Genomic DNA, 26,924 nt, shown 5'->3' with positions numbered 1-26,924 from the left:
AGCTGAAAGTCATAAGATAATAACATATTGCCACACATGTAATGCACGCATATTCCCTCTGTGTTTCCTAAAAAGATTTCTGTTGTGTCAGAAAGTATCAGAGCCCCAACCCCCAGTCTGAGAAAAAGCACCTTCACCAAAGTCAGCGAAGTTGTCATGCTTTACAAAAAGAAAAAAAGGGAGGAAAAAGAATAGAGGAAGCAAAAGAAGTAAGAACCAAATGGGTTCATACAATTAGTAAGGACAAATCCTAACCCAATGTAAACCCTTTTAAACAAATCTCCGTACACCTATTTACTTACAGAAAAAACTAAGTAAGCAAAATATTGCTACGGAACTTCTTTTAATCCAATAAGTGAAAATCGGGTGCCCTAGGATATTGTTGAACACTCGTATGTCTTAAGAAAATAAACAGAAATAACTCAAGATTATTCAAGGAGATGTCTAGTTGGCATTTGTAATTTAGTCTTTCTCTCCTAAAATCCAATCTTACCCGGGTCCCAATCGTATTACTTCCATACACGTTAAATTAGTTTAGTTGGCACTGATGTCACCTTCCTATAGGAAACAACACACAGATGCCTAAGAAGAAAAAACACCAGGTATAATCACACATCCTCCTTTTAACAAACTAAACTCAATGTTGCCAGTCGCGTTTTGATATCCTGTGTCATGCTAACCTGTGTAACATCCAATCACAGGTGCAGATTGCATTGATATCCTGTGTCATGCTAACCTGTGTAACATCCGATCACAGGTGCAGATTGCATTGATATCCTGTGTCATGCTAACCTGTGTAACATCTGATCACAGGTGCAGATTGCATTGATATCCTGTGTCATACTAACCTGTGTCACATCCAATCACAGGTGTAGATTGCATTGATATCCTGTGTCATGCTAACCTGTGCCACATCCAATCACAGGTGCAGATTGCATTGATATCCTGTGTCATGCTAACCTGTGCCACATCCAATCACAGGTGCAGATTGCATTGATATCCTGTGTCATGCTAACCTGTGTCACATCCAATCACAGGTGTAGATTGCATTGATATCCTGTGTCATGCTAACCTGTGCCACATCCAATCACAGGTGCAGATTGCATTGATATCCTGTGTCATGCTAATCTGTGCAACATCCAATCACAGGTGCAGATTGCATTGATATCCTGTGTCATGCTAACCTGTGTAACATCCAATCACAGGTGCAGATTGCATTGATATCCTGTGTCATGCTAACCTGTGCCACATCCAATCACAGGTGCAGATTGCATTGATATCCTGTGTCATGCTAACCTGTGTCACATCCGATCACAGGTGCAGATTGCATTGATATCCTGTGTCATGCTAACCTGTGTAACATCCGATCACAGGTGCAGATTGCATTGATATCCTGTGTCATGCTAACCTGTGTAACATCCGATCACAGGTGCAGATTGCATTGATATCCTGTGTCATGCTAACCTGTGTAACATCCAATCACAGGTGCAGATCGCATTGATATCCTGTGTCATGCTAACCTGTGCCACATCCAATCACAGGTGCAGATTGCATTGATATCCTGTGTCATGCTAACCTGTGTCACATCCGATCACAGGTGCAGATTGCATTGATATCCTGTGTCATGCTAACCTGTGTAACATCCGATCACAGGTGCAGATTGCATTGATATCCTGTGTCATGCTAACCTGTGTCACATCCGATCACAGGTGCAGATTGCATTGATATCCTGTGTCATGCTAACCTGTGCCACATCCGATCACAGGTGCAGATTGCATTGATATCCTGTGTCATGCTAACCTGTGTAACATCCGATCACAGGTGCAGATTGCATTGATATCCTGTGTCATGCTAACCTGTGTAACATCCAATCACAGGTGCAGATTGCATTGATATCCTGTGTCATGCTAACCTGTGCCACATCCAATCACAGGTGCAGATTGCATTGATATCCTGTGTCATGCTAACCTGTGCCACATCCAATCACAGGTGCAGATTGCATTGATATCCTGTGTCATGCTAACCTGTGTAACATCCGATCACAGGTGCAGATTGCATTGATATCCTGTGTCATGCTAACCTGTGTCACATCCGATCACAGGTGCAGATTGCATTGATATCCTGTGTCATGCTAACCTGTGCCACATCCGATCACAGGTGCAGATTGCATTGATATCCTGTGTCATGCTAACCTGTGTAACATCCGATCACAGGTGCAGATTGCATTGATATCCTGTGTCATGCTAACCTGTGTAACATCCAATCACAGGTGCAGATTGCATTGATATCCTGTGTCATGCTAACCTGTGCCACATCCAATCACAGGTGCAGATTGCATTGATATCCTGTGTCATGCTAACCTGTGCCACATCCAATCACAGGTGTAGATTGCATTGATATCCTGTGTCATACTAACCTGTGCCACATCCGATCACAGGTGCAGATTGCATTGATATCCTGTGTCATGCTAACCTGTGTAACATCCGATCACAGGTGCAGATTGCATTGATATCCTGTGTCATGCTAACCTGTGTCACATCCAATCACAGGTGCAGATTGCATTGATATCCTGTGTCATGCTAACCTGTGCCACATCCAATCACAGGTGTAGATTGCATTGATATCCTGTGTCATGCTAACCTGTGTCACATCCAATCACAGGTGCAGATTGTTCTCTCTTCTGAAATGTTCTGCTGATGATCCTGTCATTTCATCACTTTCGTGCCTTGATGTCGCGTTGTTTTAATCTCCTCTGAACAACAAGACAAAGAGCAAACAGTTGGACTCCCTCTGCTGGGATCCATAGATTGCTTCTTTGTGTTGTTTGCACCTGGGCAGCCTCCATCTGCCCGCTTTGTATTCTTAACCTGGTGTTTCCCATGCTACATAAACAAACCTGCCCCGCTATCTTAAATCTAATAAAGAAGCCTTCCAAACATTGAAGCCGAACTGAGGAGCTTTGCACCTAAATCAACCTCAGCGCGTGCTGTGGCACGAGGCGCCTCGTGCGCCGGTGCAGGAGGCAGTGTCTGTCCTCAGCGCATGCGCAGTTGTTCATCCAAAGCCCTTCCTAGCTCGTGAGCCGGTGCAGAAGGCAGTGTCTGTCCTCAGCGCATGCGCTGTTGGTCATCCAAAGCCCTTCCTAGCTCGAGCGCCGGTGCAGGAGGCTGTGTCTCTCCTCAGCGTATGCGCTGTTGGTCATCCAAAGCCCTTCCTAGCTGGTGCGCCGGTGCAAGAGGCATTCTCTGTCCTCGGCGCATGCGCAGTTGTTCATCCAAAGCCCTTCTTAGCTGGTGCGCCGGTGCAAGAGGCATTCTCTGTCCTCGGCGCATGCGCAGTTGTTCACCCACAGACACGGGGAATCCTTCGGAATTAATCTCGGGCGCAACAGGAGCCGAGCTGAGGAGCATCTCCAGACCACCAGCGCGGCTCTTCACCTGGGCGCGGTTTGTTGTCTCCAGAGCCCCCTCCGCCGGGCTCCACTGCCCCCCTCTGGGCCGCTCCCCCCTCGCCGCCTCTCACGACGCGAACGCACGAGGGAAGTTAAGGTAAGACACGGCCTCGAGGAGCATTAAAGAATGGGAACAGTAAGGGGGCGGGGCCTGTGGATGTAGGGGCGGGGCCTGTGAGTGTGGGGGCGGGGGCGGTGTCTGGGTCATTGGGGGTGGGCTTAGGGAATGTGGGGGCGGGGTTAGTGAATTTGGTGGGGGTGGGGTCTGTGAATGGGGGCGGGGTCAAATAAATAACCCCTCCCGGCCTGGGGGCATTGAGTGATAATTTCCAGTGTGCGCATGAATGTTCCTCCTCTGCTGGGGGCGGGGCCTGTGGGTGTGGGGGCGGGCCTGCGGGGGTGGTGTCTGGGTCAGTGGGGGCGGGGTTAGTGAATGTTGGTGGGGGCGGGTCTGTGAATGGGGGCGGGGTTAAATAAATAACCCCTCCCGGCCTGGGGGCATTGAGTGATAATTTCCAGTGTGCGCATGAATGTTCCTCCTCTGCTGGGGGCGGGGCCTGTGGGTGTGGGGGCGGGCCTACGGGGGTGGTGTCTGGGTCAGTGGGGGCGGGGTTAGTGAATGTTGGTGGGGGCGGGTCTGTGAATGGGGGCGGGGTTAAATAAATAACCCCGCCCAGCCTGGGGGCATTGAGTGGTTCTTTCCAGAGTGCGCATGAATGTTCCTCCTCTGCTGGGGGCGGGTCCGGCTGCGCTCTTGCTGGCGGCATTCTTACCACCCACCACAGGTTAGGTTGGGAACTGCAAGGGGCGGGGTCTGTGGGTGCAGGTTCTGTGGGGTGGGGTCTGTGGGGGTGAGGGCGGCCGTATGGTTCTGCGTGCACGCCGCCTGTGCGGCCAGAGTTTGGAACTCGCCTCCTCCGCACCGCCACCTCTTTCCGCATCTTCCGAAAGGACCTTAAAACTCTTCTCTTCCAAAGACATGGCTACCAATAACTCTGACTGTTTCGCGTTCCTCACTGTAGAACTAGTTTGTCCTTACGCTTCAACTGTGGAATGTGTACTTCTGGAATCCTAATCGCTCCAACTTTAGTTTGCAGTGTGTAATGTTTAGCGGATTTATACTCAGTGAACATGTTACCATAATATCTAATCCTATATACTTCGCTCTGTTGTAAAGCGCTCTGACACCGCTGGGTAAAGTATGCGCTATAAAAAAATGCCTAAATAAATCCAATGCGCTGCAATCAGGCTGTTGGAGACTCGTCGTAGCCTTGAGGCTCCCAGTCACACGTCCTAAGGTCTGTAGACTAAAGACGGTTGCAGCTTGCAACTCAGAACTGTTCAATTCCTCAGGCCCCAGCGGGCTGCTTTTGGAGGCTTCAGGCATGATTATGACTACCGCCCTAGTTTTACCCACTTGCTGCCCGCATCTATAAATGATTTTTTTAGACACAAGTGTGTCCACATGAGCATCTTTTAATTTGGCTGATCTGGGACGTGACCTGGGGCTTGCTGCAAATATTTTTAGTTCTTGCCTACGCAGCTCGCAAGCGCTACTAAGGAGGGACCTCTTGGAATCGGCTCAGGACTTTTGTTTAAACTCGTGCATGTTTTGCACTGTTCTCTATTGGCACTTGTGCACATTTGGCGTTTCCCTTGCGGGAGCACCATCTGTTTTCAATTATCTTGCTTGTGCTGCAAGGTAGGTAGCACTGCCCATGGCCTGTAAACTAAAGGCCACTAGTGGGCTGCAGCACTGCTTGTGCCACCCACTTAAGTAGCCCTTTAACCCCTTCCACGCTCATGACGAGCTGGGCTCGTCATGAAGGAGCCTCCTCGCACGCTCATGACGAGCCCAGCTCGTCATGAATAATGGGAATCATCAAATCTCAGCACAGGAGGGGAATATGCTGAGCATCCATGGGGTTAAACATATCTCATGTCTGGCACTGTACGAGACATCACTGGCAGGGTCGGAGGGAGTAGTGCAACTAACAAGGACCCCCTGTAATTCAATAACTCATCAACACAAACATGATAACAGAAACTCATTGTGGAAGTAATATAACTACATTAAAACATATAAGAAATTTATTTTATTCATTAAAAAAAAAAAATCACACGGAAAAGACAAAGCAAAGTTGTGGTGCATCATGATTTAGGTACAATTCAATTGTTATGTGATATGACAGTGCCAAAATGTGGTCTAAAATCGAAAAAGCACATTAATACATATACATAAACATCATTTGTAACAGTCTTACAAAGACAAATAGTATGAGGTGGCTAGAAGATGAATGTTCTCAACGCGCGTTTCAGCACTGTGAGTGCCTACATCAGGAGGGCCACAACTCTTTCTGTATTTGTTAGTGTATCAACTTCAAATAGTGGACTGCAGATATAACAGTAACACTGGACCTGATTTTACTAGCTCAAAAGTATCACTTATAAGGACAATGAGCGTAGAAGGTGTTGCACGGGTTAGATGACTATACGCGCGCTGATCATACAGTTACACAGTTTTAACGAGGTAAAGTCGCACAGGGACGGTCGCTCCACTCTGGTCTTAAGCTTCTAGTTAACGTATCCTTGGAGATGAGACTTTGAGCGGTACTGCAAATATTGCACAAATCTGGGAATTCGTTAAAAAACGCTTGAGGCCAACTCTGCAAGATGGTGGGCCTCGTGCACTTCCAGAGGAGATTAGGAGATGCAGAGAACCGCCATGTTCGAACATAGGACGGAGGGCCTGAATAGGCTCTGTAGGGTCTCAGCACAAAGAACTGCACACCCCCTATAGTTAGTCCGGAACAAGGGTAGGGAAGGTAGGGCATCTGTACACTTCAATGGTATGCCTCTAGAAATTTCTGCCCACTTCAAAGGCACATGAAAGAACGACATTGGACACCAGCACCTCAGTACACTTCTGGACCTGGGGACACTGCCAGGAAGAAGGACTACTGTGCCCCTACAAGGAGCGCCACTTTGCTGAACTGGTGCTCTATAATAAACTGCTCCCTACTGTACTGGGATGCTGCAAACTTGTCTGGGGAAGAATATCTAGGCCTTCAACTATATCTTGAACCCGGGACCCCAGAGTGAGTCAGAGGGCTAGCCTTTTGGCCTCCTGATATGAGCCAGAGGGCCAAAACAAGCTCCCAATCAGCTCCTGAACCAGTCTTCGGTGCATTCCTTGCTCCCAAATGGTGCTTCTCAGGCCCTAGACCCATGATGTGGTTCAGTGGGCTCCTAAATCAAGCTTTTGAACTCTTCAAAACTGCAAATGAGCCTGTTCCCACTGAAATCCCACTGCTCGCACGGAACTTCAGCGCGAGCCCCTGCCGCATATCTCCTTGCATGGAAAGCATCAATCGATGTGGAAGACCACCAACACAAAGCTCCAGCCCGACCCTCTGCGACATCCGGCATGCTCTTCGTGCCATGTCCACCACCGCCATCGACACTCTCCTTACTCCCAGCGACCCTCTCCAATGCGAACGGGGCTCTTGGCTCAAAACTTGAGAAGGTAAACCTTCAGCGGGACTAATCTGGGGCTCTATCTAATTCACCTTCCATCGTGATCAGCGTGAACTTTTGACTTTGACCTGGTCCATCATTACCAGATTGCCTTTGTTGGCGCTTTATATTTTTAGGTACTATATAGAAGTTTATTCTTTAAAAATTCATATCTCTGGTTCTACTTATTGGATTTTTGTCTTTTGGGTTTCGATTTGTTAATTAAACTAAGCTCTATTTTTCTATCCTGGTGTTGATTTTGTGTGCTGTTTACTCTGTTTTACTGTTTGAAGTGTTGCACAAATATTCACACAGTGCCTCTAAATTAAGCCCGACTGCTCTGTGCCAAGCTACCAGGGGGTTGACCACAGTTTAATTTGGGGTATGCTTGTGCCTTATCCTGACTAGGATTGTCAAATTCTGAAAAGGAGCATCCAGTTATAACTAGATTTTTTCATCAATTATACTCAAGCAAGTAATTAAACCTCATTTCCTTTGAAAACTATACAAAATTATTATAAGATCCACCAAATCAGAAAATACAGCGCAGGGTCTTGAGATTTCTTTTTTTCAATGTATTCTTTATTTGTACTCAAATGCATCAGCCCAGCCAACGCGTTTCGTCCAACATGGACTTCATCAGGGTTGGAATAGTCTTTTATAGCAGCTCACCAAGGTGCTATTTCTGTAATCAGATGTGGTATAGATATATATGATATGTTATGCCGAGAATAGATATAAGAAAACAAAGCAAGAGATAAAATGAAATATGAAAAAGAGTTAATGTTGTAGAAAAATAGAATGAGAAACAGCAAAGGAGAAACAAATGTTATGAAGTGCGTGTGTGATTAGGGTGACAAGGTGACCCGGATTTACCAGGACAACCCCAGTTTTTCAAATTTCAAGAAATTTGGCTGTTGTCCCTGTTTTCATAGCAGGCTAACTGAAATAGGCACATTTTTATGTATTCCAAGGGAGGACTGGCTAGTTTCTATTATCACAAAGCAATTTAATTAGCATGTTTGAAACTGTGTTTAAAATTGCATTTTATTTATTTCCTTGGTGTTTCGATGTTGATAAGCACTGTCATCCCATACCCTTCAGTTGGTGTAAAATAGTCGTCCTTTTAGTTTTTGCGATTACAGCTTTTTTGTTGTTTTCAAAATCTGGTAGTCTTATGTGTGACCAAAATAGCAAAAGAGATAGAAAGATAGAATAAGAGAATGTGAAAACTAAGTGAGAAATAGCATGAGAGAATAAAATAGGGTTCAGAGGCAGCACTTTCCATTTATGGAGGTCCTCCTTGGCCTTCTTAACCAACGGGGCCACGTTGAGGGACCAGCCCAGCTCCAGGAAGAAGGGTAATCCAAATCCCCAAGTATTTAAAGGATTGCCTCCGGAGTGGTATGGTGGACTGCCAATCAAAGCACTCCCTAGAAAGATGCAGGGGAACCAGCACTGATTTCCCGGGGTTTAGCCTCAGCCCTGAGGCCTGCTCGAAAGAGTGCAAGATCTAGAGGCAGTATGGCCCGTAGGAGGCTGGGTCAGCCAGGAAGACAAGGACGCTGTCCGCGTATAAAGCGATCTTGTCCATTTCAGTATTGGGCCATTCACATACTTGGAGACTATCTTCAGCCTGCACCACGGAAGCCCAGGGCTCCATCGCCAGGACGAATAGCAAAGGAGAAAGGGGACACCCCTGCCTAGTGTCCCTGGCAATGGGGAAGGCCTCTGACAGTACCCCGTTGACCAGCACTCGTGCTCTCGGGTGAGCGTACAGGACACAAACCATAGAACTGAAGTGGGGCCCGAACCCCATCTCAGCCAGCATGCCCTGTAGGTATATCCAGTCCACCGAGACAAATGCTTTTTCGAAATCTACCACATTGGTCCGGTTATACCAGTAAGGTTAAGTAGGGTTTCAATCGTTGAGCCACAATGGAGGCAGACAGCTTAATTTCGGTGTTGAGGAGGGAGATGGGACGATACTCTACGCATATGCTGGAGGGAGGCTGGGATTTCAGGAGAACCTAGATGGTGACGATGTCTGTTTCCGGCGGAAAGGAACATCTCTTCACAGAAATAAGCTGGCCAGGTGGGGCGCTAGGGCGTCTCGGTATGCCGCGTAGTACTCCTGAGGAAGGCCATCTGGGCCTGGGGTCCGCTCCGGGGAGACCAGGCAGATCACCTCTTCAATTTCTGTCAGAGAGATGGGGCGCTCTAGGTCTTTCTGAGCGGCCATTTCCAGCCTAGGAAGATGCACCCTACCCCGATCAAGGAGAGCTGAGATAGACAGCTCGGGGGTGTGTGCTGTGTACTAGTAGGCAGCGAAGGTATTTGCCATAGCCACGGGGGCATGTTGCACTGCTCCAGCCTCATCAACCACCTCTGGGATAATACGACTCGCCCTGGGATATGTGGCCAGCCTGTGCAAGATTGTGCCATTCTTGTCCCCCCAACCATAAATTCTTGCCACCGAGGACCTCAAGAGGAGCTTGGCTGCGTCCAGGGATAGATGTCTAATGTCATCCCGAATGTGGCAAGTTGTCGGGCCTGGGCGGCATCCTCTGATGTGGATAATGGCTGCTCCAGGCAGAGCGCCTGCGCTTCCTTGGAAGAGATCTCGCGCAACTGTGATTGCCTCTGGATCTTAAGCTGTCCTTTAGCGGCATCTCGTGTGGTCGCCTTTCCCTCCTAGAGGGTGCCCGGGGAGGCTACAGAGCCCTCATTAGTAGCAAAGTATTGTTTAAGTTCTTTCCCCACAACCTTTTTAAATTCTTTATCTTGGAGAAACCAAGCATTCATCCTCCATGTTTGGTGGGCCGAAGGACGGGGAGCCCTGTTCTAAGGAGTTTTGGAGAGTGATCGGAAATGCCTCGGGCAAAATACAGACGTCTAGAATCATAGTACAGTCGGGCACGGGGATAAAGTTCGCATCTATGCGTGTTTGGGTGTGGTGAGCCGCGGTGGTATGTGTGAATTGGGTGCTGCGGGGGTGCCATGTGCGCCTTGCATCGCAGAGCCTCAGGGATTTAGACCAGTTCTTCAGCAGTTTCGCACTCGCTGTTCGTGCAGCAGATGGAGGACCTGTTGTGTCAAGGGCCGGGGCCAAAACTGCATTAAAGTCACCAGCAATAACCATGTTGCCACCAGGCGTATTATTCAACCGGGTAGCAGTGTGTGCAAGTGTGGACGCGAGCATTGAGGGGGGACATATACAGACATGAGAGTGAGGGGGGAACTAGCCAGCGATCTGCAAACTGTCACAGATGAACCTTGAGGATCACGGATCACTTGGGGGAGGATGAAGGGCAGGGTGCGCCTCAGGATGATGGCCACCCCTTGTGAGCACCTGGAGAAACCGGAGTGCCATACTCTATCATAACCATAGCGAGCTAAGAAGGGGCAGCAGTTACCTAAGAGGTGCGTTTCCTGGAGCATGAGGATATCTATGTGGAGACGCTGCGCGTACCTTGGGACCACCGTACGTGTGTGCCGGTCCAACAGGCCATTGACATTCCACGACAGCACGTGGAGAGACGCCCTAGGTGAAGTGTTATTGGTCATGGTAGATGTTACCTGGTCTAGGCCAAGTCCGTCCCCCGCTCCCGCCCGGTCCAGGGCGCGCTCCTCAGCCCACAGAGGGCGCTCCTCCGTTGCCCAGGTCCAAGCCTACGTCGGGCTGTTGAAAAACAATGTCTTGTTTTCGAACACCACTCGCAGGCGAGCCGGGAAGAGAGCCGATACTGAATGTTAAGTGCCCTCAATTTTTGCTTAACCTCTCCAAAAGAGCGATGCTGGCCCTGGACCTAACAGATGTAATTTGGGAAGATCATGATAGCACAATTTTCATGGAGGAGTTGTTGTTGCTTGCGGGCTTCAGACAAGATGGTGTCTCGATCCTTAAAATTAAGAACCCGCATTATGATCGGGTGGGCGGTGCACCCGGCATTGGTTTGGGGGCCAGGGACCGGTGAGCCCGCTCAATTGCGAACCAAGGGGATAGAGAACCCCCGGGGACCCACGACCTCAGCCACTTCTCTAGGAAGTCCACCTCACGACCCTGATCCACTCCCTCCGGGAAGCCCACCCGGCGGAGGTTGTTGCGTCGGGACCTGTTTCCAGCATCCTCCATCCGACGGTGCAACTCCTGAGTGTGGGCCAGCGAGCACTGAAACACCTCGCAGAGCCGCGGTGTCGCAAACACCTTGTCTCCACCTCGGGAGAGCCAGCCAGCCCAGGATGACAGCGCCAGTCCTCCACCGTCTCATCTCGCTGTATAGGCAGCAGACTCGGTGCCTGTTGGTCACGCAGGGGAAGCGGCGATTCGATCAGGATGGGGGGAGCTCGCCACACAAGGAGCTCCCACCACAGGAAAGCGGGGCCGGTCACGGACAGTGGATTGGCAAAGGATTGGGACTCCGCGCGGCTGCTGCCGCCATCTTAAGGATTTGCACTCGGCAGGTCCGAAATGCCAGATGGGCCCCCCGCTCCAAAATCAGCACCCAACGACCCAGAGGGAGTGGAGTGAGCTTACTGCCCTCTGGATTTATGATGTCACCAATTCCTTTGAATGGTTTCACCAGTTTTTATTGTCCAGAAAAGATATGGGGGCATTCATCTTTTAAAGTTCACAGACCACAGCCCTTTGGTTTGAACCCTTAATGGTGTCAGTAAGGCCCCTGTAAGATTGCTACAGCTGTTTTTAAAATTACAACTTTGGCATCAAATTAGTACACAGAGACAGAAACTACAGGGCTGGTTGCTTATCTAGAAAGCCATTTTTGAGTAGTTTGGGTGACGAGGATTTGGATGTTCTTGAATGTTTGTGGTGCGGTGTTAGACGCTGCCCACGATGTTGCTTGTGCTGACCCAGGAGTGGTGCAAGTTAACAAGGACATCACAGATGGTCTCCCCTTGGACTGGTGCTTAAGTGCTGAGGTATTTGGGTGTGCTCAAGTGGCGGCAGAGCTAACTGTGGCTATGGGTATGGTTATGAGACCCGATTATTTTGTTCTATTTGGTAAGCCAAGACCATACTTGTTAAATATTCACCCAATTTGAGTGGTGATATCCGAATTGCTGGTCTGCCTGAAGTAGTGATGATGCTAACAGTATTATGTCTATTAAAAGCAATGGCGTGACTGGTGGAACTATAAAGCCAAATAAGAGAAAGTTATCTTCCGACAAAAGTCTTTGTGACTAAGACCAGTAACACTGAAGACTATTGAGACTCACTGCAGTAATTTCTCCTTTCAGAGCGTTATTGATGCAGATGGAGTGAAACCCACAAGTAAGCTCATTACTAAGGTACCAACAAAGTTTAATAGTTTTCATTTGTTTTAACTGTTTCTCTTTTGCAGCATTTGGAAATGCATTTTCTAGTTTTGTTGCTTTTTGTTTAGTTTTTTAGGTCTCGTCTGACCCAGCGTATGTGCTGGTCTGGCGAGACTTTTAGTGAGGGCTCAAAAAATGCTACCATGACCAGCCTAGAGCTACAGTGCATGTGCGCGGTCGCGTCCTTAGGAGCAGAGGTGCCATATGGCAAACCTCGTTATGCTCATTAAGCGCCCGCGATAACTCTCACTTTCGCCCGCAATCACTTTCACGGCACCCCTTTGATGTTCTCGTTCAAAGAACATCAAACATCAAAGAACATGTTTTTGTGTTAATCCTTTGCTGCGCCCGTTTGACTTACAACGTTCTTTCTCTTTTCACAAACTCGATGTTTGTGTTCCTTTATTTTGAGATGTTTTTAAGTATTACTGTCACAAACACAACCATACACACACCACTACACACACAACCACACATACAACACACACACAACCACACAAACACACACACAACCACACACACACAACCACACACACAACCACACACACAACCAACCACACACATAACCACACACACACAACCACACACACACAACCACACACACACAACCACACCCAACCACACACACCACACCCAACCACACACACAACCACAACCACACACACACACACAACCACACACAACCACACACACACCCACAAGCACATACACAATCACACACACAGCCACACACACACAACCACACACAAACACTCAACCACATACACAACCACACACACAACCACATACACAACCACATACACACAACCACACACACAACCACAACCACACACACAAAGTACACATCATTAAATACGCTAAAATCCATCATAAAATGCATGCACTTATAAAACCCTCCATTGCCCCAATTAGGGTAAAATTATTTGACTAAACTCATTGAGAAGGGGGGCGTGGCCTAACTGGCGAGCATGGCGGTCTCAGCTTGCTAAAGCTCCGACCAGCCAACTAATATCCTGAAGCAATATCCTGCCCTCGGACGTCCCCTACGCTGTTCCCTGTACCGGAGACCCTCCCAGCGACTGGCAGGTCCTCCGACGCTGGCCGGGGGCCTGGGGGAGGGGCGGCTGCGGCGAACGGGATCCCACGGCCTGAAGCGGCCTAGTAGTGACAGGAGGAGAGAGAGCCGGGGCCTCGATTTGCTGGCCGGGAGCGGAGGCACAGAGGCCAGCGCGGCAGTGGTGGAGCTGCCGGGGCGGTGCCGGCCACCTTGCATAGACGTCCCGTGGCTGCCCCCGGCTCCCCCAAGAGTCCCGCAGCTAGGGAACTCCTGCTGTGAGCGGCGGTCCCTGGACCAGAGAGGGGTCCTTCCAGGGTACTGCCCAGTGGAGCGACAGTGACGGGCAGGGGCTCCGGAGCGGGACCGGCCATATTGGGAACATTAGTTGAGCGGTGGTACGGGGGTGAGTTGGCTGTGGGGTGCGGCGGTCGGGGGCTGCTAGCGGGGGCTGTCTCGCGCCCCTCCTCTTCACCCTCTACATCCTCGGAGGGCCTGCCCAAGGGCCATCAGGGGGTTAGGCGGCCGAGCCGGGCCGTGGTGACGGCGGTGGCGCAGTAAAGGTGGGGCAGGGCCCTCCGTGACCTGGACGCCCGGTCTCTCGCCCTGGGCTGCAGGTGGAAGACTAAGTACCCAAGCGCGCGGTGCGACAAGTGCACTGGGGCCCCATCGCGGTGCAGCACGGCGTAGCCCCCAGCAAGTGGAAATGTGGTCCGGCACCAGCCTTCCCCATATTGACAGTGGTATACTTAGGCCTCGCTGGCCTTGGGGCCATCGGCTGAGCCCGGGAGGGGCCGGGGTCTGCGGCGCGCGTCGGTGGTCGGGTCGGGCCACGGAGTGGAAGATCAGGGCCCTTGGAGGTGAAGACAGTGGAGTATTGGTGGACATTGGGGCTGTCCTTAAGGAGGTGGCCACCTGCAAGTGGGCATGGAGTGGGACAGATCCTGCATTGGGCCTGTGGTCTGGGCTGTGGGCTGTGTCGATGCTAAGCCGGTTCGACAGCCATTCTTGAGGATCTTGTGGCAGGACACCCCCTGAGACAATGACGCGGGACAAAGGTGGCGGGGTTCTACCAAGCAGGGCACCCTGGATAAATTCACTGGAACGGGTGCAGCTGCAGGGGCTACGGGAACGCAGAGCCAGGTTCCGGACAATGCGGCGTTAATGCTGCCATCACCCAGTCTCGAGATATGTTACATGCGGAGATCGGGGCTGTTGGATCCGATGTCATGCTACTGCGGCAGGATTTGCGCAACGCCGTCGATCGCATAGCAGGGACTGAGGCACTTATATCGGGGGTGGAAGACGATGTTACGACCCTTAAAAAGAGAAGGTGGCCGCAATGGAGAAGAGCCAGAAGGGGTTGGCGCTGCGGGCAGAGGACGCTGAAGGGAGGGCTCGACTCAACAATCTCCGCTTCGTGGGATTTCCGGAGGGTTGCGAGGGAGATAGTGTGGAGCGCTTTCTGACACGGTGGCTGGAGGGCTGGCTCCCCCTAGATACCCTCTCCTGATGCTTTGTGGTATAGCACGCTCACAGGGCCCTCATGCAGAAACCCCCTCAGGGTGCCGTCCCCGGACGATCATCACCAAATTCTTGAACTATATGGACTGCGATACTATCCTGAAGCAGGCCAGGGCTAATGAGTCTCTTACATGCGACAACGCCAAGATCCTAATTTTTCCAGACTACACGCGCCTGGTGCAGCAGCAGAGGCAATCCTTCTTAGCGGCCAATGCTCGCCTTTGACAATTGAAGAGCCAGTATGCGCTGCTGTATCCAGCCCGCCTGAGAGTGATATATAGGTCCTGCACTTGGTTCTTTGACTCGTCGGAGGAGGTTTTTACATGGACGGATGAAACTGTACGGGTGCGGGTTCACACAGCGCCTGGCCGAGACTCGGATTCATCGTCAAATGAAGCGGCACGGAAGGGACAACGGGGTCAGTGGCAGGGAAGCAGGAGATCGAGGTCCAGGCGGAGATCGCTGTCTGGTTCGGCCCCCCGAGACAGGCTTCAGCGGACTGATTAATCGGCTCTGTGGGGACTGATATCCTGGTGGTTATATATCTTGACTTCCGAATGGGCACATGTGTGGGGCTGGGTACCCGGTCACGTAGTGGTGGGCAGGAAGGGGTGAGGCCCAGAGGGGTATGGGTGGTCAGTTGGGGATCCATTGGAAGGGTTGATACCAGTCCCCCTGTTGGGGATTAGGCTCCTATGTGACCGCGACAGATGATTCCATGTTTGGGAGGTATGGGGTGGGGGGGGGGGAGGGGTAGGGAGGGTTTGTTCAGTTTGTTTGATTGCGCATTCACACCCATTATCTGGAACCTTGGCTTTAGCTTGGAGAACACGTATGTTTTCTGTAAGAATGTCTGTTTTTTTACATGCCTGATACGGAGGTTGAATAGCGGATGACCCCTGGGTCCATACATGTGGTCAGTTGGAATGTCAGGGGGGCCTTAGACAAGGTGAAGCGGGGAGCTCTTCTTCAGTATGCTAAGAGGGCTGGGGCCGATGTGCTCCTGCTTCAGGAAACACACCTCATGGGTTGGGTACCAAAGCCTTATACCTCCAATGTTATGGATATGTTCAGGTGTTTCACTCGGGGTTCACGAGAGGCTCCCGTGGAGTGGCTGTGTTGATCCATCGCAGGGTCCAGTATGAGCACGAGAGAATTTGGTCTGACACGCAGGGACGGTATGTTTTCATACAGGTCACGATTGGGGGAGAGGTGGTGATCCTAGGTAGTGTATATGCACCGCCACCATTACAGTGGTCCCTAGTGGAACTGCTACTAACACTGTGGGGGGAATATGCCAGATGTGCTTTCTTTGGTAGGGGGCGATTGGAATGATGTCATGGACCGGGATTGGGATAAATAGAGGAGTGAAGGGAAGGCGGGAGTGGGAGGAACCCCCACCAAGTTGCATTCCCTGGCTGCCGGGTTATACTGGACAGACGTCTGGAGACACATTCAGGGTCCTTGCAGGGAATACACATACTTTTCCTCGACACATGATTCGTTCTCGAGACTCGATTACATATTTCTCCCTAGGAGGATGGTACACAGAGCACTGTCAGCAAACATTATGCCTAGAGCCTTGTCTGATCATTCACCCGTTGCACTCAAGGTTCGGATTTGCCCTGGGAGGCACCCTCTTAGATGGCGCATGTCGGGGTGGCAGCTGCAAAAAGAGGAATATAGGGAACACCTGGATAAGGAGATAGATAATTACCTGGTTGCGAATGTAGGGTCAGTTGAGTCACCGGCTGTGCTCTGGGAGGCGATGAAACCCACATTGTGGGGGCTGGATATTTCCTGGTGTGTGGACGCGCGGAGGGAAAGGCGGAGAGACCTGGTGCGTAGGGAGGCGGATATTGAGGCACTGGAGCGAAGGGGCAGGGAGGTGGATGGGGGACCGGCCAGGAGACAGTTGGTGTTAGCTCAGCAGCAGTACGCGGCACTCTTGCTAGACGAGGCTCTTCAGTCGTGGCTGGCAACGCGCAGTAGGGTCTGTCGATGGGGGGATAAACCGAGCAAAATGCTTCACCGTCTGTGCCAAGGTTCATTTCATGCCCAGCCCTTACCACGGGTCGTGGACCTGGTGGGGGAGCTGATATTAGAACCCTCTGCTATTGCTGCAAGCTTTGCGGCGTACTTTGAGGACCAATACTCTCCCAAAGAGTGCCTTGGGGAAGTGTTTATTGTGAAATTTATTGACGATCTTCCGCCTAAGACGTTTTCGGATGAGGTGCGAGAGCACTTGGATCGGCCTTTGTCGGATGATGAACTCGGTGTGGCCCAGGGAGAATTGAATCCGGGGAAGGCCCCGGGTCCGAATGGGTTTCCCTGCAAATTTTTTTAAAGGTTTTTTACGCAGTTGGCCCTACACTTTCGGCCGTTGGTGGAGGAGGCGCGGGAGGATGGATTGCTTCCCCCGGACTGGTGGCATGCGGAGATAGTGGTATTCCACAAACCAGGTAGACCTACGGAGCAGCATGCATCATATCGCCCCATCTCCCTCCTTAATAACGAGGCAAAGGTTTTGGCCAAGGCTTTGGCTAACCGACTTAAGCCGCACATCACGACTCTAGTCCATCCGGACCAGGCAGAGTTCATGCCTCAGAGAGCGACCCGCCACAATATTAGGCGTGCGCACGTAGCAATGTCTGCCCATGGGCGGCTCGGGGAGTTGGTGGCGCTACTGCTGGCAGACATGGACAGGGCCTTCGATTCTCTGAGTTGGGTGTACCTGTTCGCATTGCTGCGGAGGCTCAATCTGGGACCGCGGTTTTTAGCTTATCTGCAGCTGTTATATACTACCATAACGGCTTCGGTGCGAGTGGGGGGGGGGCGATTTCTCATTCTTTCCTATCCGGAGGCGTACCCGCCAGGGCTGCCCCCTTTCCCCCTTCCTTTTTGCGCTCGCTATGGAGCCATTGGCGGCCTGGGTGCGAATAGTTGCTCAGCTTAAAGGGTTTCGATGGGCACCAGGACTTACAGATAAGATAGCATTATACACGGACGACGTGCTGTTCTTTCTTACAGACTTTGATAGATTGGGGCCGCGATTATTGCGTATTCCCCAGATTTTCGATGAGACCTCGGGGCTATATATGAATCCACATAAATCCACACTTTGGGTCCTGGGGGGTGGTTTTGGGGTGGGGAAATGGGCATCAGCCCTACAATTGGCGACAGGGGGGGATGAAGTACTTGGGGTCTTTTTTTGTCCGATGTCCCAGCGGTAGCCAGGGAGCGTAATTTGGCCCCGGTCTGGGATCGTACTAAAGAGGATCTCAAGGTGTGGTCTTCCATGCTCATGGGCGGATTTTTATGAGGTGGAGGCGCGGTTAGGGTGGCCCTGTGCACATGCTTCCTATCTATGCACACAAGGGGACTAGCTACATCGGATGTCCTCTCCTACTACCAAGCTGCACACTTGCTGGTTCTTAACGAACGGTGGTACGGAGATAGGAATGACCCGGCTTATGCAGTTGAGCGGCAGATCATGGTCAGTCACTCTTTACATACGTTATTGTACTCCGCACCACGTCGGAAGACTCTGCCCCCGGCTACACAGGTTGTGTTTCATATTTGGAGGCAGGCCCAGCGCAGGATGGGGTGGTGGAATGTTCTGACTAGAGAGAATGCTCTTTGGGGTAATGGACGCTTACCCTAGCTTGCTGCCCTGCAAGGCTTTAGGGGATGGTATTCCATTGGCACCTCAGTTCTGGGGGATGTGATGTCCGATGTAACGCTTAAATCATTTCAAGATCTACAAGATGAGTACGCCATGCCACGTTCCCAGTTTTTTAGATACCTCCAGTTTCAGCACGCGCTGGCTCCTTGTTTGGAGGGCCTGGAATTCCTCCCCGACTTCAGCCCCATCGAGGCTACGGTCTTTATGGGGGAGCTGCCAGACCACAAGATTTCCCGCATATATCAGACACTGATCATTCACTGTTCCGCAACTTTACAGCAGCTAAAGACGGCTTGGGAGGAGGATGTAGGGGTCCTAGAGGAGGAGGAGTGGGATGAGGCACAAGCGAGTCCGCGGGGGCGGCAATAGCCACGCGATTGCGCCTGATTCAATTTAAATACTTACATTGGGTGTACTTCACCAGGGTGCGATTGTGGGGAGCAGGAATGATTGTGTCCCGAGTGTCTTCAATGTGGCTCAGAAGAGGGCACCTTTTTGCACACAGTCTGGAGCTGTCTTTCGTTACACAGGTTCTGGGGCGGGGTGTTTTCCTGCTATCAGAAGTGCTGGGTTGGGAGCTACCGCACACGCCGTGTTTGGCGCTGTTACATGTCCTGGAGGGGGTAGGGGATAATAGATATAAGCGACCCCTATTGTTGCTTGGTCTAACCTTGGCAAAGAGGGATATAGCGAGGGCGTGGAAGGCACCCCCAGGCCCCGTCGCTGACCGCATGGAGAAATGGGTTAGATTTCTGCATGGGCCTTGAACAGCTGATCTTTACTCCCAGGGGGTGTCACCGTAAACATTATAAGATTTGGAAACGATGGGCAGATTACCAGGGACTAGACTTGGATCCGCCATTGGAACGAGATGGCCCTCCGACATGTTAATGAGTGTGAAGAAGATGGGACCTTGCAGGGGGAGATGGGGGGGGGTTTGTATGTGCTTCCAGTGTACTGCTATGTATTTCCGAGGGGGTGTGGGTGCGCCCGGGGTGAGGTGAGGCGGGGTGTTTTTGTTAGTTTCTTCAATATAAAAAGTCACTGTCATCTGCTACTGTGCATTGGATGTGTGCAGCTGTCTCCTGGGCTTCGGAGCTCTTCAATATGTGTGTAATATCATATTTCTTAAATATCGGTTTTAAAAACATAATTTGTACATCAAGAAACTTCAGGCAATTTAATAAAATATGTAACAAGTCACATGAGGTACCCACAGTGTAAATGCATCTTCCCGTCTTATCAATCATTGAGCTTTTTACCACATTATTTCCATAACACGGGTTCACCTCGATTCTTAACCTGAAAACCTCTCTTCGTAATTGACAATCAGGTAACCTATCAATGAAGGGAATACATTGTTCATTTTTCCATGTGTCAATTATAAAGAGCACTGAGATCTTATTAGCAAGGTAATTTTGGTCCTGTACCATATATATTTCCTTCCCCAACATTCTAAGTACTTTCTTATCAATACTAATCGTATAGGTGATGGGGAACAGTTTAAACTTCATCATACCACATAGCTTCTTCATGATCGCCCTTGTCTCTCTTGCCCATTTTAATTCGCTATTCTATATTTCGTTTTTGCACCACTGTGATATTTTGGTGTTCTCACCTACTCCTAGGCGTTGCCAGAAGCGGAGTAGGGCTATACCGGCTAGAATGCCCCATGAAGTCAGACCTAATGCAAGTCTTACGGCCTGGGCCATTGTTGACAAGGGGAGTGTGAACAGTTTTTTTTTAACATTTTTGCCTTCCTCGACATCCCAGCCCTCTTTGCAGCTCAAATATAACAGTTCTGCGCCATACAGATATTGCGGGGGTACCATGGGCTAGTAAGCTTTTAGCACTGATCTATCTGACATTGCGCCATAGGCTTTATTAAACAGTTTCAGGCCGCTAATCGATTCTGAAGTTCTTAATTTTGACGCCTCAAGGTGAGTATACCATTTCATACTTTTTTCAAGCCATAATCCCAAATATCTATATTCAGTGACCGTTTCTACTTTCTCTGACCCCATCCACCATGTGAACCCAGCTTTCCTCCGACCAAAGCTCAAGGCTTTAGTCTTGTCCATATTAATCACAAGATTTTTCTTGGTGCAGTAATCCTTAAGTATATTTAGTTTCCTTTGCAAGCCAACTTCAGTCTGATCCATAATCACCAGATCGTCGTCATAAAGCAAACTGCTAGGAACAAGGAAAACAGCAGGGGGGCCAATACACATCCCTGCCGGAACCCATTTCCATTCTCAATCCTCCCAGATAAACTTCCATCTATATCTAAAATTATCTGGGCCCATTTCTTAGTATGGAGTATTTGAATCAGACTTGTTAGACCTGGCACCTTGGCGTGAATCTCCTTCCGCTTTTTGCTGATGTGCCTCAGATGTTTTGCTGGTATTCGATGCTCAGGGCACTGCGCCACGGCCAATCCGTGCCGCAGTGCAAGTGCTCCCAATGAAAAGTATATCCGTAATTGATATTCCACGATTGGCTTATTTGGTTTACTGTCAGTCCCCAGTAACGTGCATGAGGAGTGCCGGGGCTTGTAGATACAAATGCCGCTAGTGGGCTTGCAGCACTGGTTGCACCACCCACAGAAGCGGCCCTGTAACATGTGTCTCGGGTCCGCCACTGCAGACCCTGCGTACAGTCTGGTACTGCCACGCTGACTGAGCAAGTGCCCACACTTGCCAGTCCCTAAAACCTTCCCTAACCTTCATATCAGTCACCCCTATGGTAGGCCTACGGGCAGGGTGCATTGTAAGCATAAGGTAGGACAAGCCTAGAGTGCTAAATGTCCTAGTAATGAATTACCGCCCTTTTGGTTCTTCACTATTGAAGGGCTACCTGTTCTCTTAGGCCAAGATGGGCTGCTGGAACTATTACACGCCATAGTCCCGGCAGGCTCAGGGAACACGGTGTCACGTCGAGTTTAGTATGCCTGAACTCAGAATAATAAAATACTTCCTTTAGTAAGATTTATTTTAAAAGCCTGTGTTTGCAAACGCTACTTTTAGAAAGTTAGCCTTTGCTCGGCTAACTATTCAGCCCGCCTCTGCCAGGATGTGTATCTGTTGTCTGGTTTGTGTGAGTGACAGGGCTGGGGAATTCCCGGGGACAGTCTGGGCCTCCAGGTGGTGAATAGGGTGGTTACACCAGGATGGGTGGGCGGAGTAGTCCTTGACTCTAGATAGGGTTGTACTCCACCACCACAATGCTGGCTCCACCTCCTGCGGAGCGTCTGATGTCTCTGCCCTGCACCCTGAAAGAAGACCGCAGCTTCCTGTAAACAGAGTACTCAACAACCGGGTTGAACTAGGCTCAGGCCCCCTGGCCTGCAAAGACAAAAGAAACGCAGTATAAATATAGGAGCTCCGCTCCTTACAAATCAGATCCAGTTTTGACCACGACGAACCTCTGCCTGACTAAAAGGACCAAGAGAAGCTGAAGGAAGGAAACCAGTCTGTATCCTGTAAGACTGACCTGCAGTGGTGCCTTGCTGAGAACGGAGAGGAAAGGACCAGAGAGGACTTTGTAGACTTGTGCCTGAAACGATCTCCAAGGGCTTGATTGCGAGCTTGCCCCCTGAACTGAACCCCAGGACCATTGGGTTCTATTCTGCTTGTGCCCGTCTGCTGTTGGGCCTTAGTTTTTATTCCCTCGCCGGAGTTGTGACTCAGGTGCCTTCGCCCCTCCCATGGTCGTGACAGCTCGGAGCCTGGTCGCCCTGCTGCAGAGAGCCCCGCTCATCCCTGAGTCACTCTTCGCTTCAGTGCCGGGCCGCCCGCTCTCCTGTCACCTCGCCTGCTAACGGAGTGCGTTGTACGCCCCTCATCTTCTCCAGCCGGAATCTGCATGAAGCGCATGCCATAGTCTCGGACGATCCGTACGTCGTAACATACATGACTGTCTCGCTTTGCCCTCCTGCATACCAAGGCTCGTGCCGCACCTCAAGAAAGGCCTCCCCGTACAGTGGTACCGGAAGCCTGGTGCTGCACCCGTCTGCCTGAGAACGCGACGCCCCTCACAGATCCCCGAGTACGACCTGCCATGCTAAGAAGTTGTACGCCCCGCAGGCCTGAACGGCGCCTGAACGGAGCTGCATCCGACCCCGGATCGCCGCAACCCTCCACAGTCCTGCTCCCCCGCCTCGCTCCTCGAGGGGGCGCCGAGCCGGAGAGATCCTCTGGAGATCTGTCGGCCTCGTCCCGGGTCCGCCCTCACCAGTGGCCGCGCCTGAAACGCCTCGGACTTCCACAAGCAAGGTACCCTTGAACTCCGTCTCGAGTTCATATCGGATCCAGGGTCCGCAACATTCTGTTTTCCCTGTCATCGTACCTTGCTGGACAACGAACATTTAAAGACTGAATTGCCTATTTAAATCTGGTGGCCCTCAAATCGCTAAATGTTACATGGTCTTGTGATAACTCTGCAGCTGAAGTATTTTACATAAAGTCTACGTATTTTTGATACAACCTTACGACTGGGGTCCATTTGTGGTGGGTCAGTGGGTTTACTGTGTATGATCATAAATGCTTAACTAACTATCGCCCTGAAGATTAGCCTTGTCTGCTCGCGCTACACTACCTAGAGGGTGAGCAGGGGTTATTCGAAGGAGTAGTTCCCTTGCCCTGACTAGAGGAGGAGGCCCCTGCTTGTCACAAGTACGCACTTGTGCCAACCAGAGACCCCCGAGTCTAACAAGACTTAACAAATCTTTTGGGATACAGTAGCTAGTTAAGGCTTCCCACAACAGCTCCCGGTCTGCGCGGGAGTCCACAAAATAGCATAATAAACTTCCCTGCGTTTCAATCGACTTCCGCGCTATTGCCCATAGAGCGAAGCAATGGTCAATTGTGGAGTGGCCTGCTTTAAACCCCCCTGTTCTGGGCGTATAATCTGATTATCTGGGCCTGCAGCGCGGGTAAGCTCCAAACTTGCTATAATTTTCTTTATATAGCTTGAGGTAAAGTCTTCTTTTATGTCAACCCTCAGCTGTGGCCAAACTGGCATCCTTGACTCTTCTTGTATAGGCCATTTCCCATATATTTCTCCCAGGTAGCCCACCCATTCATCTTCAGGGACCATACAGTCTAGAGAACCTGCTTTTCTACCCACACTTTCTTGGACTAATTTCCAAAATCCTTTGACATCTCTAGTTTCAATTACCTCCAACATATTTGCCCAGCACTTATCTTTACAGGTTCTTTTTTTGTTCCGAATTAGTGTTTTGTATGTTGACCTTAGTAACTGGAGGGACAGAGATAATTCCACATTAAACCTGACCCTTAATCTTCTCGCCTTCTGCCTGATCTGTGCCTTGGCTAGCCGGCATTCATCGTCAAACCAGGTGTTCAAATTGTTATTAACACTATGTCGCCCAGGCCCTGCCTTTCTTAATTTAATTTTTTTCTTTAAGGTGTCCACCAGCTTGCCTATGGTGGATTCAAACCAGGCAATTCCATTTCTTAATTGAATTTCTTCTACAGGAATAGCCTGCTGGGTTTGCTTTAATTTCTCGATATATTCCTCTGTTATACTAGTTGTCAACCGTTTTGCATAATCCACATGTACCTGCCAAACCCTTTCTCTATTTTTGCTTCTTGATAGATGTAATTCTGCCCTCAATGGATAATGGTCGCTACCTTTCATTTTCACCACCTCAAAATTTCTAATAAGCCCAAAGCACCAGGCCTGACAAAACACATAATCTATTGGGCAGAGTTGCTGGCCCCTCAAAAAAGTGCGTCCTGCTGGCCGATCTGGCTGCATTCTCCCATTTACGCACACCATGCCCAGTGAACCCATCAGCTGAGTAAAAGTCGCATCCTTTGGCGAGATCTCTCCTCTAGGGAAAATGGCTACTTCGATATTATAAGATTCTAAAAATTCCTTGTGCCAATTATCCACCCTTTTGGGGTCTAATCTATGATTAAAATCACTGAACACCAATAATATATCCTTCTGATACTTTATGCTAACAGACCCTATATCGTCTTTCAGTTTTCCTAAATTCACCTTCTATTCATTGTCCTTTCCCTACTGTATATATACGTTTATAATACATATTCCATCAAAGCAGGGATCCGACTTCTGCAGTAGGACCCTACAGCCTAATGCCCAATCACAATGTAGTTTCAAATTCTGAACCTTCCTAGCTATCTGTGTGGAAATCAGCGTTAGTTGGCCCCCCAATGGCCTCCCCAGAGTATTTTTCTTTGCTGCTTTAGAGTGTTGGGCGAAACCTTCTGTAACTAGGGTTGCTCGGGTATCGTCACACAGCCAAGTCTCCTGCAGGCAGACAATATCATTACTCTTAATCAATTTATCAAAATTATTCTGAGTCGATATTTTCTTGTAGCCATTTATATTCCATGATAGAACTAATAGGCTGTGTGACGACCCATGCTCCTAGTCGATTTCACTCAGGAACCCCTCCTCTTCTTACTCCCTAAATTCTGGGGATGCTAGGACATTAAACCTATTTCCAGCAAATATATCTGTGTTGTATCTTGCAAATTTGTTTTCAGTGATAGTTATTGCAAGATCCTCCTTCTTATTCCAACTTGAGTTGATTAACCTTATCTGCCGTAACCCTAGTCCACCGTGATTCGTAAGGAAGCGCTGCCCCTGGAATTCCTCCCTTCTTACCAATCTAATCCCCTCCTTTTGCAGCTTATTTTTGGCATTTTCTGCAGCGGCTTTCACCAAGGCAGAGTAGAAGAGGAGCTTGGTCACATCACCCCCTTTGCTGTTTGTAAAAAACCCTACTTCTCTAATGTCCTTTCTGCCAATGCTGCCAAGGCTTGCACATTTTGACATGGAGAATATAAGTTGTGATCGATTTAGTGGGTTTAATTTCCTGGCTTTTTTCCCGCCTTTGTCCTGGCCGGAAGGTTCTAGGAAACGCCATAAGTCGGGGGTACAATCTTGCCTTATGCCGTGGATGTCTCCCATTAATCTAGCTTCCCTTCTCTTTGTTGGAATGTCTCCCTAATCTTTTTCTTTGGTGGTCTTACTACGTCTAGGATTTCCAGGTCCCAATTGTGTAGTTATCCTCAATTCTGTACCTTTCTCCTCTTTCTCCTTTTTCCGTTTCGTTGTTGGTGCCAGACTACTTTTAGTGATCTTTGATCTTTCTAGCCTATTCCAAGGTTCTTCTCGTTCGGCTATCAGCTTTGCTATACTCCTTTGATCTTTGCGTTAATTCCCTCTCTTGACATTCTTGTTTCTTCCTTTCTCCTTTCACTCTTCTCACCTTCCTTACATGATGTCTTAGTTGTTGTCTTATTCTAAGGGCGACCTCCTCTTCCCCCTTGAGCTCGGGAATCCACTCATGTAATATCTCCTTTCACCCCATTTCCTCACAATCCTTGGCTCCTCTTTCTTTAGCTTGGGAGCCCTTAACAAAGCTACCTCTTCATCCTTACCGCCTACCCCCTCCTGTTCCCCACCAATCGGTCTAACTAATGCCGGCATTAACCCTCTGATTTGTGACAACTCGCCTAACATTGCTTTCGACGGCTCCCCCTGGAACATTCTTGGCGAAGAGGACAGCCGTGGATTCAAAGAAACCCCAGAGATGTTAAATATGGCCTGGTTTGGAGAGGCTAGACCAACCTCGCCCATGGACTCCGAGGTTGGGTAGGCCTCGGCACTTGAGTCCTTTTCCGTCACATCCTTCCCCTTGAAATGTCTTCCCAAAAAGTCTTTGATTGAGTTGACACTGATGAACCACCTTTTGCTATTTTTGGTTTTGCTGATTGCAGTGTTAGTGTAAAGGATTGTACATTCCTTGCTACTTGTTTTTTCCTTCCAGTTGGCTCACTCATCGCCCCTTTAGATTTACCTACTCCGCTCCCTTCACCTGCCACTGGAATGTTCATCTCATTCTTTTTCCCGTTTTATAGTCTTACGGGTTATTGCTTGGGACGGTGCCATCTTTTAGATTTCCTTCTTCATTACTCGCACTCTGGTCTCAGGTCACCAATCCTATAGCCTGTTTTAAATGCTGCTTCCCTATTCCAATCCTCCGCTGGGATTAGATCACGAGGCCCTTTTGCCAATACCAATTCAATAACCTGTACCCATGTGACTAGCGCCGTCGCTTTTGGGTTAGTTTTAGTGTCCTTGATTATTAAGAAAAACAATTACAGCCCTTCCATATTTTAAACCTATGTAGGGCAACTGCTCCTCAATTACCTCTGTTTCACGGCTTGTCGCTGTGCACTCCACTCTTCCAGCCCCCTGCGACCGTTGGCTAATTGTCTGCTCAGGTGCTGTTACCAACTCTAACTCAGCTGGTGCCTACAGACTTCTTAGGGCCTGTGTTTTATTTTAAGTTTAAT

General features: G+C 49.7%; 1 long non-coding RNA gene across 1 annotated transcript in view; it reads left to right on the top strand.

Moving 5' to 3' along the window:
• The first annotated feature begins 3,373 nt into the window (after nucleotides 1-3,373).
• LOC144805729 (uncharacterized) overlaps nucleotides 3,374-26,924 on the top strand; it is a 68,723-nt gene continuing 45,172 nt past the window's right edge. The window contains exons 1-2 of the long non-coding RNA XR_013605586.1: nucleotides 3,374-3,548; nucleotides 12,227-12,277. This is a non-coding gene — a long non-coding RNA (uncharacterized LOC144805729). The remainder of the gene's footprint in view (nucleotides 3,549-12,226; nucleotides 12,278-26,924) is intronic.

This window comes from Lissotriton helveticus, assembly GCF_964261635.1.
Source record: "Lissotriton helveticus chromosome 1_1 unlocalized genomic scaffold, aLisHel1.1 SUPER_1_unloc_2, whole genome shotgun sequence".
NCBI lineage: Eukaryota > Metazoa > Chordata > Amphibia > Caudata > Salamandridae > Lissotriton > Lissotriton helveticus.
The sequence above is the reverse complement of the archived record's forward strand: the minus strand, read 5'-3'. Positions and strand labels throughout refer to the sequence as shown.